The 14,851-nt window shown below is 38.0% G+C and overlaps 1 protein-coding gene across 2 annotated transcripts in view; it reads left to right on the forward strand.

The window, feature by feature from the left end:
• Window positions 1-14,851, forward strand: part of KLF12 (Kruppel like factor 12) — a 402,309-nt gene that overhangs the window by 240,517 nt on the left and 146,941 nt on the right. The gene's annotated exons all lie outside the window — the stretch shown is intronic.

Genomic DNA, 14,851 nt, shown 5'->3' on the forward strand with positions numbered 1-14,851 from the left:
ATTGCCCTCTGACTTGTGTCTGTGGTCCTCCCTCCCACTTTCACTTGGCCTGTGTTCAAAAACCACAAATGAATTTAGTTGTGAGCCTGAGGGGGGAAAAAAAAAATATATATATATATATATATATAATTATGGAGATAAATCTGCCAGAATCATATAATGAATTTAAAACCCAACATAAATGGTTTTCAGATTATCTGTCACTTGGGATTACATATACTCTGGTCCCTGCTATGAATGTAGATAATTGAACATCGGCTATTTAGTTTGCTACAACTGAGTGTTCTGATGCGAGGAAGAAAATGAACCGTGTAAATGGGAGTTTGCATTTTATTTAATAATTAATTTGGAATTTTATCACAGTAATCATTTAGGACCAAACAACCGAGGAACTTTATCTCATAGGAACCAAACTTCTATTATTTGGGTCAAAGGAATGATTAATAAGTCTGCCTTTTCTTTCTTTTTTTTTTTCTATTATTTAGTAGTAAATAATTAAATAGCATACAAATGTTATTTAATTCACAGGGAAAACACATTTAACGTATGGTTGTGAAGCCTGTGAAAGGTTTTACTTCACCTTAGAATGTTTTCTTCCTTATTCATCAACACTGCAATCATCTTTAGATTGCACGAAGTGAGAGGAGAATGTTTCGTGGCAGTGATGAGAGTGCTGTCAGTTCCATCTGATAGTGTGTTGACACGCATTTCAACTTTAGACATGAGTGTCAGCTTTGCACTGCTTTCGAGGCCATGGATGCTCTTATGAGAAACCATAAAAATTTGCCTTTTGATGTCACCACTTAACCACAGCTGGAATGTTTCTTAACCTCTCCATGCTTGCTTGCTAGGCAAGAAAAGAAAAAATGCTGTTTAATGATAATTTTGTACAATGATGTGTGGCAGAACATACACAATATGTAATATTGCTTGTGCACCATGTCTTTAAGTATTACACGTGCAGAACTCTACCATGTTATAGGTGAAGGAAGTGATTTTTCATCTATAAAGGAGATCTAGATGAAGCCAGTTCTAGCCATAAAATTTTGTTCAGAATCATTACAAGAAAGGTAGATACTTAATAAATTTAGGACACATCAATCGCACTTTCATTTAAACTACATGCCATATCCCCAACCCCTCTTGATAGTCATTATTTTATATGTATATGTGTGTAGATATGTATGGACATACATATATATGTATATGTGTGTATGCATATATATACACAGGAAATACTGATAAAGTATTTCAGAAACCCAAATTAAGCATGAACATGTGCATAGGGTATCTGAGAAGTTGTAAATTCTAGTTTTGTGCATTCTCTTACCACATAAAACACATGCCTTCATTTTGAAGGACAACATGCTAAGAAATCATATCTATATATAAGCCATATTTACCATATAAATGCATGTGCTCATGTTTAAGCTATCTTTCTGTGGTTTAGAAGACGAAAAATTGAGAATGAAAACAATTCCATGAAAAGTAAAATAACAGATATTTGAGGAAAAGATAATGGAAAACAGCTAGTCAATTTAGTGCAGAGCTTCTTAACTTTGGCAGTTGGATCATTTGTGTTGGGGGAACAATGATCGTTTTCTCAGCTGTGACAATCAAAATGTTTTCAGCCCTGGTTCAGTAATGAGTAGGGGACAGAGTGAACTGTAGGTAGCCACATTCTCTGGTAGTGCCCATGAGAGAACCAGTTATTAGGCAAGGTGAACACTGTGGAATGGAGGCAGGCCAAGCATTTTAGATGAACGGAATATACCGTCAGATGGGGAATGGACAAAGGGAAGTGGGGACTAAACTCCCTGGAGAGCTTGAAGCAGAGCTTGGGAGGAAGAGATTGTGAAGGCAGGTGTGCTGGACAGGACAGAAAGTCTCACAGACAGCTGTGTGGGAATGGAGATTTAACAGGACTCAGCACCATCTATTTACCATTGTATTAATTGTAGGATTTACAATACTCTACATACTACATACTCTGGTGAGCAGAAAAATACAGAATTTGGTAGATGTTGGAATTAAAGTTTCAGAACTACAAAGAATATCATTTTTGTGACATACCTGGAGCTTCCATGATACTTAGAGTTTTCTAGTTTAAAGAAAAAAAATCACTATTTCAGATGAACAAAAAATGCAAAATGCATTTGGGTTTAGGCCCATTGGATGTGTCTTTTATTACTGCTTTAAAAGATATTTTATTTAAAAAAAAGTTATTTTGTAATTCATCAAAATGAGCTTTTAAAGTTCTGTAATGAATGGCATTCATTTAATTTTTTTAACAAAACAATGAACTTTTCAACATTCATTTTTATATAGTTACAATTAGGTTAATGTAATTCTAGTTTGGGTTACCGATAGGAGGAAATTGAATTGATTTCATTATATCTGAGACCCAATAAGGGCTTAGGAAAGCACCTTTTAGTGAAGTGCTTACTTTGTACCAGGGACTACTATAGATGCTGGTCCATAGCAGGAGAAACACACAGACCTCTTAGTGCTTTGGAAGCTCAAGAAGGGATGAGTCGAACCTGATAAGGCTAGAAAAGATGCTAGGCATCTGAGCTTGGAAATTAAAGGAGGGGAAGCGATCACTAAACTGTCTCATAAAAGAGACCCTAGATCAACACTTGTATGTTTTCTGCTTACAACTCCACTTTGCATAGTCTCTTAACTAGTGTGCCGCTTACAAAAGTTATATTTCATTACACTGCTTTAACCAAACACTGTATCATTGGCCACAAAATACACACAATAGAAGGTTTTTGTTTCTGTGAGTTTCGCTCAAAAAAGAAATTAAGTAGGTAGCAAGCTGATTTTTCCACTTACATATATAATTATACCTTGCTTTCAAATCCAAAGAGGATTTTTTTCCTCCATTTTCATTTGCTATAAAAATAGTATCAATTCACAGTAGAAAGTAAAGACAAAAAGTGAGAAAAAGGAAATATAGTTCACCCACAAATTCGTCTAATGCAGAAATCATTGTTAATACTCTGGTGTATTCGTTCTATCCTTTTGTCCCGTATTCACGTACAAATTGAGATGGTGTGGAGAAGGCAAAATGCAGCTCACTCTTTGTATGTGACTCTAAGCTGGCATTTTTTCACTCAACATACAGAGTGTTGTCTTCTGTCATTCAGTATTGTTTCTCACACTTGGCTGATCACAGTAATCATAGATGATGGTGATTTAGGGGAAAAAAGGTTTGTTTATTCAAAACAGTGAGAAATCAAAGTGGAGAGAAAAGAACGGGAGCTCTTCCAAGCTGCTAGTCCAGTCTCCAAATGTTTGTAATGGCCAGGCCTATGCCAGGTTGAAGCCAGGAGCCTGGAATTCCACCTGAGTCTCCCAAGCATTTGGGCCATCTTTCACTACCTTCCTGGGAACATTCACATTGAGCAGGATTAGAAGTGGGACGTGTTGGAGTTGATCCAGTGCCTTTCTGGAATGCTGGTGTTTGCAGGTGACAGCTTAAATTGCTGTGCCACAACGCTGGCCCTTGATGACGACTTTTACTCTCTTGGTTAGCTTCTTCCATAGGTCTCTGTCCTCTAAGTGGTGTTTAAATGGTTCCGGTTCATAATAGCAGTGAAAGCCGTTATTCCATATTTGTTTTTCTTTATTACACACTTCTTTTTGGAACTTTTACTTCTTTAAGGGAAATTAAGCATCCATGCATATAAACTTTTTTTGCCAAAATTCCAGATATCTCCATATGTATAAGTTAAAGTCACTATGAAAAGATACTGTATTTCACAGGGGAAAAAAAGATTCTATAACTAACTAGAGTATATAAACAAATGGCCACCTAACTTTAATGGTTATATTCTAGTGTAATAAATTAGTTACAAACCGTTAAAAAAAAAAGCCTCACACTTTATAAGGCAGTATGTTTTAATGTACCAAATTTTTCCAAACTATCCTATTTTATATGTTTCATTTACTATATTGACTTGCGATTTCAAAGTTAATGTACATGTTCTCACTCGACTGCTTCTAAGTTATCTAACAGTTTTTCTGGGACACATGATCTCGGTTCTTGTACAGTTTGCTTGAGATACAATACTGTTGACATCAGTGTTGGTGCTACCCCTGAGCTGTTTTCCCAAAGCAACCTACTGTCCTGATTTGCATGCACTGGAGATGAGTGCTGCATATATAACCTCCCAAGCAGGATGGCTCTCATGGCTCGCCCAGGAAATAGTGTGGCCTTTCTACTGCCATCATCACTAAGTGTGTGCTAGATTGGCCTATATTGGACTCCTTTTTATACATTTTGAAATATACTCTCGTTAGTGATTCCAGAAAGCCAGCTCTGCTGTTTCATAGAGGATGGAATTGCCAAACTTGGTTTTGATGCTCAGGGTAGAATCCTTAGGGGTTGGTGTTGAAGGGAGTCTATGTGTGAGTGAGCACTCTTACCACGGAAGTTGTGTGTGAAGGGGAGAGAGAAGAAAGGGAGAAATGACAGACATGCCTACATTCTTCCAAGCTTTGTTACTGGTTCCAAGATACGTTGAAACTCTTGAGACATGGCTTACCAGCGTTCCTCCAAGTAAATCCTCATTTACACACAGACGACACTTTTGTCAGCATGACTAATTCAAATAAAAATCACAACAACAACAGCAAAAATCCTTGTTTCTAAAAGTATTCCAACTAAGACGAGCACCAAGATGAGCTTCCCCATTTTGCAAATCTTACCTGCTTGCCTCCAGGTTGGTTACCTGGCCAATCTCCCCTGTTTTCTGCTTCACTGCTCCTGCTGGTGTCTCTGGGACTCCAGCCTGGCCCTTCTCGCCTTTTGCCGTGTGGCTCTCTTCATGAGTATTGTCAAGGATGTTGGTTTGGTGTGTACCCCTCTGCCCTGTGGCGATTATAGGCAAAACCCTGTGCATAAAATCTGCCTTTTCCATGCCATGCACATCTGCTTAAGCATATATAGTCCTCTGACCTGGAAGCTAAGTGTTGGTTTACCTGGGGGCATTTTATGAGTTTTATAGTGAACAAATATGGGATTTAATCCACTGCAACATGGGAGCCTTTAAAACCTTTGCCCTTCTGTGTGTGACCCTTTCCCCTTTTAGCTGCCTGTGTGTCCAGAAGGAGCAAGCAAAAATTGATTTCTTTCAGCTGCACTATTAGTTTTTTTGTCTGCTTATGGCCTGGTGGTTTCTCTCTCCAAAGGTGTGTTCTGTTAGAAGACAATGATAAAAATACATCAGACTTACTCAGCTACTGGCTTGCTTTTGAAAACTAAAACCTTTGTTTTTCAAATAAGCCTTCTGCCATAGAAAAAGATTGCAATTTTGCTTCCTACATTTGTCATATATTGGGATTTCCAAATGGATCTTTTGTCTGTCACACCCAATCTCAGGTCAAGATTTTTTTCCCCCTCTGAAATTTAATGTGTTTTGCTAAAATAAAAACAACTATTTACAGTGAATATTTTGTAAGATCAGAAGCAGGGCCCATCTGGTAGCAGTGAAGATGAATCTGTTTGCAAATGGTAAACATTATTGCATATTTTAAAATATGTAACCAGCACAGAACATTTGCCTCAGGCGTTGGAGTGAGATTATGGTCCCAGAAAAGATTCCAATGAACCTTTTATCCCCCAGAAGTTTCAAAGATGTGTTTTCCTTCCATGTATAGAAGACTTTCATTAATATTTTAAGCCATCCACTGAAGGATTAGAAAATTCAAAACGACAAAGAGCAAGGAAATGCTGATCATGAGATAGAAACTATAAGCCTGTAACTGATAAACTTTTTTTAAAAAAAATTGTAAATGTCATAATTTCAGATTTTTAGTTTTGCCAGTGGTTGAATAATAGACATAATTGAATCTCGCCTACAGTATTAGTATCAAACTTTAATTTTAAAAACTGGTGGCGTAGCTATTGTGGCACACCACATTAAGCCCGTGCTTGAGACACCTGCATTCCACATTAGAATGCCTGTTTGCGTCCCTTCTGTTGTGCTTCCTGTCCACCTTCCTGCTCTCCTGGGAGGGAGCAGATGATGGCCCAAGTGGCCAGGCCCTTGTCACCCACATGGGAGAATCCAGTGGTTGGCTCAGATCCTGGCACTGCCTAGCCTGGTCTGGGCCTTTGTGAGCATTTGAAGAGTGGCCCAAAGGCTGGAAGATCTTCCTGTCCGACTGTGGTACCCTGCCTTTCAAGTGGATGAAATTAAGTAAATAAACAGGCGTGTTTTACAACATAATAGGCTTTCTGTAGTATCAGTTTACATTTACTGAATGATTTGATGAAAGAACAGAGTTCTCTGCAGCTCCCCCACCCTCAATGCTGCAGGCAAGTTCCCCTCTGATTGACACTTTGCAGTTGTGTGAAATATTTGCAATAATTATTTGATGACCTTACTTTGATGTATTTTTTTAAGGATTTATAATAGTTGAAAGACAAATCACAGAGAAAGGAAAGGGTGGGAAGAGGAAACAAGAGAGGAGATGGAAAAGGAGCATGAAGCAGGAAGAAAGAAGAGGAAAGGAGACAGCTTCTGAATGCTGGTTTACTATCCCGGTGCTCACAGCTGGTCTGGACCAAGTTGAAACCAGAAGCCAGGGGCACCATCCTGGTGTCCCTAATGAATGCCAGGGCCCTCATGTCTGAGCCACTGTCTGTTGACTTCCCAGGAAGTTGGAAGCGAGCTAGATCTGAACCAGAGCAGCTCAGAGTTGAACTGGTGCTCAGATAGAAGATGCTGATGTGGCAAGCAGTAGCTGTTGGTCTGTTGTGTCACAGTAGTAGCCTGATACTGTGTTGTTAAGGTTCGTGCTTCGTGTTGTCCAGTTCTGTGTGTTCTGACAGTAAAGGACATGCAGCCACCGTTACCATTTCCTCTAGGAATAGTGCTGTTGTCCTAAAAATCCAGTGTGCTCACCCTTCCCCCCCCTCCCCCAAATCCCCAACACTGAATTTTTTTATTGTCTCTGTAAAATGCTTTTTCCAAATTGTTATGTACTTAAACTGATAACATTTAATTTTCAGACACCTTGAATGTTTTGTGAGATTCATCTTAAAAGAAATTTAAAGTATGAAGAACCAAGCAGGGCACATTGTGATGGCTCACCTTGCGAGGATCCCATTGGGTGCCAGTTTGTGTACCAGCTGTTCCACTTCGCATCTAGCTCTCTACTTGGGGCCTGGGAAAGCAGGAGAGGAAGGCCCAAAGTCTTGTTGTATTTTAAATAATGCATTATAATTCAAAAACAAAAAATCAGAATCATGGGTTTAGTTTAATTCTTTTTTTTATGTGAGTTGCACAGGAAGTATCCTATACTACCTCCCATGAAAGATTAGTGTTCCATTAATCAGTGTCAGTTATTGAACTCATTTTTTTAAAGATTTATTCAAGAGGCAAATATACAGACAGAATGAGGGTGGAGAAGAGAGAGAATGAGGGGAAAAGAGAGATCTTTCATGCTCTGTTTCATTCCCCAGATGGCTGCAACAGCCAGAGCTGAGCTGATGGGAAACCAGGAGCCAGGAACCTAGGAGCTTGTTCTAGGACTCCCATGTGGAACAAGAGCCCAAGAATCCGAGCCATTCTTGCTGCTTTCCTTCCCAGGCCAAAGGCAAGGAACTGGATTTGAAATGGAGCAGCTGGGTCTCAAACACGCAAATGGGATGCCAGTGCTATAGGCATAGGATTTAACTGGTAAGCCACTGTGTTGGCCCCAGTCACTGAAATCTTCTTAAACTCAGTTTATGCTCAGATGTATCCAAATATGCTGTATCATCCCATGATATGTCTAGGGGGTAAGTGTAATGGCTCAGTTTGCTCATCTTCCACGTGCAAGTACTGGCATCCCATATGAGTGCTGCTTCCATTTTCCATTCAGCTCCCTGCTGATTCCCTGAAAAAGCAGCAGAAGATAGCCTAAAGCCTAGGAACCCTTCACCCCCATGAGAAGCCTGGAGGAAGCTCCTGACTCCTGTCTTCAGATTAGCTCATCCCCAGGGCTGCTGTGGCCATCTGGGGAGTGAACCAGTGGATGGAAGAATTTTTTTTACCTCTTTTTTTCTTTAAATCTACTATCCCAACAAAAATAAAAAAGAAGATTGATTTTCCAAATAAAAAGAAGTAGGACTTAATTGAATGGTCCACAGTCCTAGATAGTTATCTTAATGTATTTAGATTTTATTTTCCTAATGGATATACACTTAATATAGATTGATGAAGGTTGTTTATATCACACTCAAATTCATTCTATCAACTTTTTATTGCTTATTTACTTACGAGAACAAATTTCCTTTATTTTGTGTTGTAGATTTGGAAACATAATAATGTTCCCACTCTTTTCTCCCTCCTACTATGTTCCCACTTCTCTTTCTTTTTTTTTTTTTAATTTTTACAATGATATACTTTTAATTCACTTCACAATCAGTTTTAACACTCCATTAAATAAAGAATCAAACCCCAAAAATGAATTCACACATCTACAACCAACTAAATTTGACCCAACAAGGTAGTGTAAATCCATGCAAAGAAGACAGTTTCTTCAACAAAGGGTTCTGGGAAAATTATACCTCTATGTGCAGAAGTATAAAACAGGATTCCGACTATGTACAAAAATCAACTCAAATTGGATCAAGGATCTAAATCTACTACCCGATACCATTTAATTACTAGAGGAAATCATCAGGGAATTCTGTAAGATAGTGGCACAGAGTCTTCTTGGAAAAGACTGGAACCACAGGCAATCAAAGCAAGAACAAACAAATGGGATTACAGCATGCTTAGAAGCTTCTGTACAGCAAAGGAAACCCTCCACAAATGTAGAGGTAACCAACAGAAAGGGCGAAAACATTGGGAAATTAAGCAAATGATAAAGGATCAATATCCAAAATCTTTATAAGGAACCCAACAAAAACAAAGCAAACAATCATAAACAGGCAGTTGTCGAAGGATGAAGTACAGGCGACCAACAGACATGAAAGAATACTCAGGATCTCTAGTCATCAGGAAAATGCAAATAAAAAACACAGTAAGCTTCCACCTCAGTCCAGTCAGTATGACTATCATTCAGGAATCAGAAAATAATAAATGCTGGTGAGGATGTAAGGAGAAAGATACCTGAAGGAATTATTGGTAGGAATATAAACCAGTGCAGCTATTATGGAAGACCTCTGAAAATACAACCCAGGTCCACAATTAAACTCCTAGGAATTCATCAACCAAAATGGAGTCATCATGCAAGCAATATATGTGCATCCTTGTGATTTTAGCAGCTCATTAAATAATAGCAAAGATATGGAACCAACCCAAATGTCTACCAGCTGATAACTAGATAAAGAAAATGTGGTATTTATATACTACAGGATACTATTCAGCCACAAAAAAGAATGACATTCTGGTTTTTGGCAACAAAATTGATCCAACAAGAAATCTAAATTATGCTTAGTAAAATAAGACAATAGCAAAAAGACAAATATCGAATTTTCTCTGACCCTGGTAACCAATATTCAGAGTACAGAAATGTCTATCAACATTTATTTTATCTTCTGTAAGCCAACCTGATAAGCTAAATACAGAAAACATGCAGTATCACCTAACTTTTATATTTTAATAGGAAGTGTGATCACTGATCCTCAAGCCTGACTTGTTTGTTCACTTTTGTAACTTAAACTTGTTTGATTTTTGAGTAAATGCAGTACTTTCACAATAGCCATGTTTATGTGATCCTGTGTCAGAGTTGATCTTGTGCTGCATCGAGTGAGTCAGGTCATCTTTGATACTTGCAGTAATAGATAAGGTTTTATTTGGATTTTAATTTCTAAAGAGAACTTGTCTCATATTTTGCAGTATGTTTAAAAGACGTGATGCTCCTAATTCAATCATAATAAGAAATTTGGACTTAACATTTCAGGCTGCCCTGGGTATTTGCTTGATATTGGGCCCCAAGCTCCCTAAGATACCAAAATCCTTGGATGTACAAACACCTCATATACAATCACACAGTGTTTGCATGTAACATATGCATAGTCTTTGCATGCTTTGAATCTTTGCATTCCTTACAACACCTAATACAGTGTAAATACCTTCTGACCAGTTGCTATATGATATTGTTGAGTTGCAATGACAAATACAAAATAATTGGCACACCTTCAGCACAGAGTACCGTTGTAGGTCTAAACAAATAGTAGTCAACAGCTGCAATCTAAGTTTTTTTTAAACAAAATGCATGTTCTAGCTAGTCTTGGTCAGATTCACTAAGGCAGAGCCTGAGTAGTTGGAGGGAGGACTACTCATAAAGATGGCTACCACCAAGAGAATTGTTCTTATTCTGACATTCAGCAGCCAGTAAGGGAGTGACAGGGAAGGATAGGTCCTGAATGCAAGTCTTTTATGTCCAAATCTGATTTTTTTTTTATTGTGTTGCACAAAGACTACAGACTGAAGACTTATTTCACAGATAAGTCATAAGCTGTGTAATGTTAGGTCAGTCACTTAACAATCTTTCCTAAAATTTGCCATAAAATTAGTTCCCAAAATTGCCATAGTAAAATGTGCCATAGTTTATTTTCAGAATGTATGGATAGATGACTTGTGGGGTACATGGAAATGGGGATGTGTGCGTGCACACGTGTGGCATGTGTGTGAGCCACAGATTTAAACATCCCTGGTGCCATGAGACATGAAGGAGATAGCCTATACATAGTGGGTAACAGTGGTGTTCCCTCTGTGCTGACTATAGGTGAGAATCCTGGAGAACTTTCCAGAATAGGGTGGTAAACAGATCTATTTTTCTTTTTAGTTTAACACCTCCAGGTAATTAAACAATACAAGAGTATTCTAAATGCTTCTTCATTGCCATCCATAGTCAGGTTCAGCTGAGGGGAATGGTTGACTGGAAGAAATATGTCTAGCACTCTGGGGTTAACATGAAGGAACACATAGGCTGTCGATTTGGTTTGGCATTTATTTGATGAAATGCTTAAAGCTAGAGTTACATTTTAAGTGTGTGTATTCAAGGAAAATAACAGTTTCTAAACATAGAAAAGTTCCAGTGTGGCCCCAGATCCCTTCAAAAAGCACATTCACTGGAGTTTTGTGTGAAACACTCTGAATTGATTACTGTGAGCACCACTGGCTTTGAGATTTGAAGGAAAGAAGTGACAATATAATCTTACTTTTATTTATCTTTTGGGCTTCACGCTCAATTGTCTTTTATGAACTGTACTTTTACCCTTACCGTGGAGGACCTTCGGCTTCACTGGTGCTGTTTTCTTAATACCTGTGACAAGACACGTTAAGCTTTATGGTCGGCCCTTTCCAGGGATGTTACAGAATCCTTTTGGAAAGTAAATTACTCTCCTCTCTGACAAATCCAGTGTTCCTATACAGTCCACGTGTGTTCAGAAGGAGTGTTGCTCTTTTGATTTTAGTCATGTTTGATCTTTTCATACCAGAGTCATCAATAGCAAAAAGTAACTTAAAAGTTGCTATTATAAGAATATCGATGTGCTTTCACATTAAAAAAAAATACACTTGAAAGCCCTTCGTTGACATTGTGATACTCCATTAGGATATTAAAAATTGAAGACTTTCTGTGTTCCTTTTAGGGAAAATCTGTTCTTCGTGATGAAGACCTATTACTGCCAGTCCTTTCTGTGTTGCTGGCCCATCAAGGCTAGTCCCTTCACAGCACATCCCTGGCTCCTCCCAGTTTCTCCAGCATCATCACTTTCTCTGGGAACAGCAGTCCCTTTATTCTACGTCTAATTGCCCTGGTGGATAACTTTTCCATTGCTCAACATTTGTTCCTCTTCTTGGCTGCCCACTGTGTCCCCAGCACCTCACGGCAGTTACCCATTTCTGTATTCAAACTTCTGAATCCACACAGTTCAGTTTTCTACTTCCTAGAAATTGAAGTATTCCTAAGGAAATAAGTTCCTATTGATGATTTCAGAGTCAAACTTTTTTTTTTCACTTTCTTAAATGAAGTGAGTGTGCCATGCCCATTTGAATTCTTGTGTTTTTGCCATATTGCTAACTTTACAAATACACATGCATAACCTGAAGCTGGGCCTGTGGATGGCTTTACCGACCAGATTATCGTAATGTAAGAGATGAATGAGGCTGTCAGGATATGGTGCTGTGTCAACACTATGAAGAGATCAACGCCACAGTCCAGATTTTGTCTTCCTTATGCTGATGAAGCATTATTTTTGGATATGTTGGCAGCCTTTCAGCCACCACATATGAAAAAGAAACCAGCATGTGTTTCTATGATATTTACATTTATAAATTTCTACTTGAGTTGTCCATGTTTCCAAATAAGATATGTCTTGGATACAAAATGTTCTGACTTATTCTTTCATAATTTTATGATTATATTACTGTAGTTTTGAATTGTAATTCTTTTTATGTTTCTCCTTTCCCTAAGTTTGGGTTAAGCTCATGTGACATCTGTATAATTCCCAGGTGTCAGAAAGCATCTAGGTGCGCTTAGTCTTTGGTGTCTGTAGTTCATTAGTGATTAGCACACAAATGTGAGGAGCACTCTCTTGTTACAGTGGAGTTAGAGAAGTCTTGTTCTCAGTAAGAGTGAAGAATGTACCTGCAAAAGGTGAACTCCTGTCCCTGATCTGAGAAGTCTAGGCAGTTTGCAAAGCACAGTGAAGCTTGATGCCTTATAAGCAATCTTTTAATTTTTTTACAGACTCCGTATTCCCCAGCTGTTCTACTGCCATAATATGCTGAAGTGGTGTCCCTTGGCTATGAGAACTTTATTTACAGTGAAGACCTATCTCTTCTGCCTTTGACTGGTTCACCTGTGTTTGAACCTAATGTTTGTACAGCGAGGATGAAAGGGCTTGGGGTAGTATTAAGCACTGTTTCTGCAACTAGAATTGTGAAAATCAGGAATACAGTTAAATGGGTGAAAGAGAATCAAAAGAATGTTCAGAGCCAAACAGTGGTGATGATGGTGTATATTAGATTTGTTTTTCCCGTTGGAAGTCTATGATATAAGAATTCAGCCTGAATGAAGAATTTTTGAATAAATGTAGCACACTAAGAAACATCTTACATTGTTCTAGAGATTAAATGGGAATGCTGGGAATAAAGTGAAATGCTATTCTGATTAGAAGAGTAGATGACATTTTTGTAAATGTAATTCAGTTTGTGGTGTTTCTTTTTCTTGTTTGAGAAACGTTAAAACAATTAATATACTCAGCATACAGCATGAAAGGTTTGTCATTTTGAATTTCATACAGTAAATATATAATTCATTTGAAATTCTTCTAATTCAGATATGTCTATAGGTAAGTAACCGCATCTGCTAAAAAGCAGAAGACTTCAGCGCTCCAGCCCCTTTCACATCTCGGTAGACCTGATGCCGTGATCGGCTTCTTTTCCCTCTTTTCTCACTGTTGCTGAGTAAGATGCCCCTTACTGCCTTTTGTGTGTTTTAAATGGAGCTTTAATTTATATTCTATATCAAAAGGCTTGAAGTAACATGATTGGTTTCTGTCATTATATGCTCAAATTTTGGAAGGAACGACAAACCAAAATTTTTTATTAGGCATATAAGGTAATGAACAATTTAACATAATTTTAGATGTTGTTATTCTACCATAGTAAAATGAAAGCAATTTTAGTATTCATGTATTAGAATGATGTCTGTTAGGCTGTTTAAATTAGATGGGACTAAAATGATCCATTATGTAATTCTGTCTGTTCTGGCTGACATATGCCAATAAAGCTCTCAGGCCATTTGTGGCCTCAGAAAGATGATAATAGTTGCTGAATTAGAGTTAATAAATATATTACAGACTAACAAGTATACACAGTAGTAGCATTGTGAGAACATTAGTGAGGGTGACATTTTTGTAGATTTTATTGAATTTCTTTCATTCAAACTTAAAAGAATGCACATCAACTTGGACAGAATCATTAAAAGCTCATAGACAATTCAAAATTTCTAATATGCTGTCTGCTAAAATTATTTCCTTAAATCTCAGCTGTAATTGTTTTATCCATTGTTTTGTCTAACATTAGCGTTTGTGTTATTTGATTGATGGAATGGTTTTTATATCACTTTGTGATCAGGTGTGGGAAACTATAGAAGTTGTGACTCTATTTTTTTTTAAGATTTATTTATTTTTTTGGAAAGTCAGATATACAGAGAGGAGGAGAGAGAGAGAGAGGAAGATCTTCCGTCCGATGATTCACTCCCCAAGTGAGCGCAACAGCCGATGCTATGCTGATCTAAAGCCAGGATCCAGGAACTTCTTCCGGGTCTCCTACACGGGTTCCGGGTCTCCCACATGGGTGCAGGGTCCCAAGGCTTTGGGCTGTCCTCTACTGCTTTCCCAGGCCACAAGCAGGGAGCTGGATAGGGAAGTGGAGCTGCTGGGATTAGAACCGGCGCCCATATGGGATCCTGGGGTGTGTTCAAGGCGAGGACTTTTAGCTACTAGGCCATTGTGCCAGGCCCGTGACTCTATTTTTAATGCCCAAATGAGTATGACATGGTAGCTTATTGTGCCAAATATGAAAGTAGAAATGTCAAAGCGAATTTTCCCAGTGTTGTTGCCAAGGTAATAAATCTTCAAGTTGTGATTACTGAAAAAGGTACATTCATAAAAAGTACTTTTAAAGCTCAAAAGGTTATTTAACATTATCTAATCAAAATTTGAATTATAATGCAGTGATGGATGAAATCAACAAATGTTTTAATTCATAGATTCAAGTGCATTATACTTTGTATTTTGAACTTACCTTTTAGAGGATCTTTTTTGTAAATCTGCTATCCATTTTTAGATTCCTTTGACCCCTATTCTCCTTTAAACGGCACTGATTTCATT

Source organism: Ochotona curzoniae, unplaced genomic scaffold, assembly GCF_017591425.1.
Source record: "Ochotona curzoniae isolate NIBS_2020 unplaced genomic scaffold, NIBS_Ocur_1.0 contig_64, whole genome shotgun sequence".
In the NCBI taxonomy this organism is placed as follows: domain Eukaryota; kingdom Metazoa; phylum Chordata; class Mammalia; order Lagomorpha; family Ochotonidae; genus Ochotona; species Ochotona curzoniae.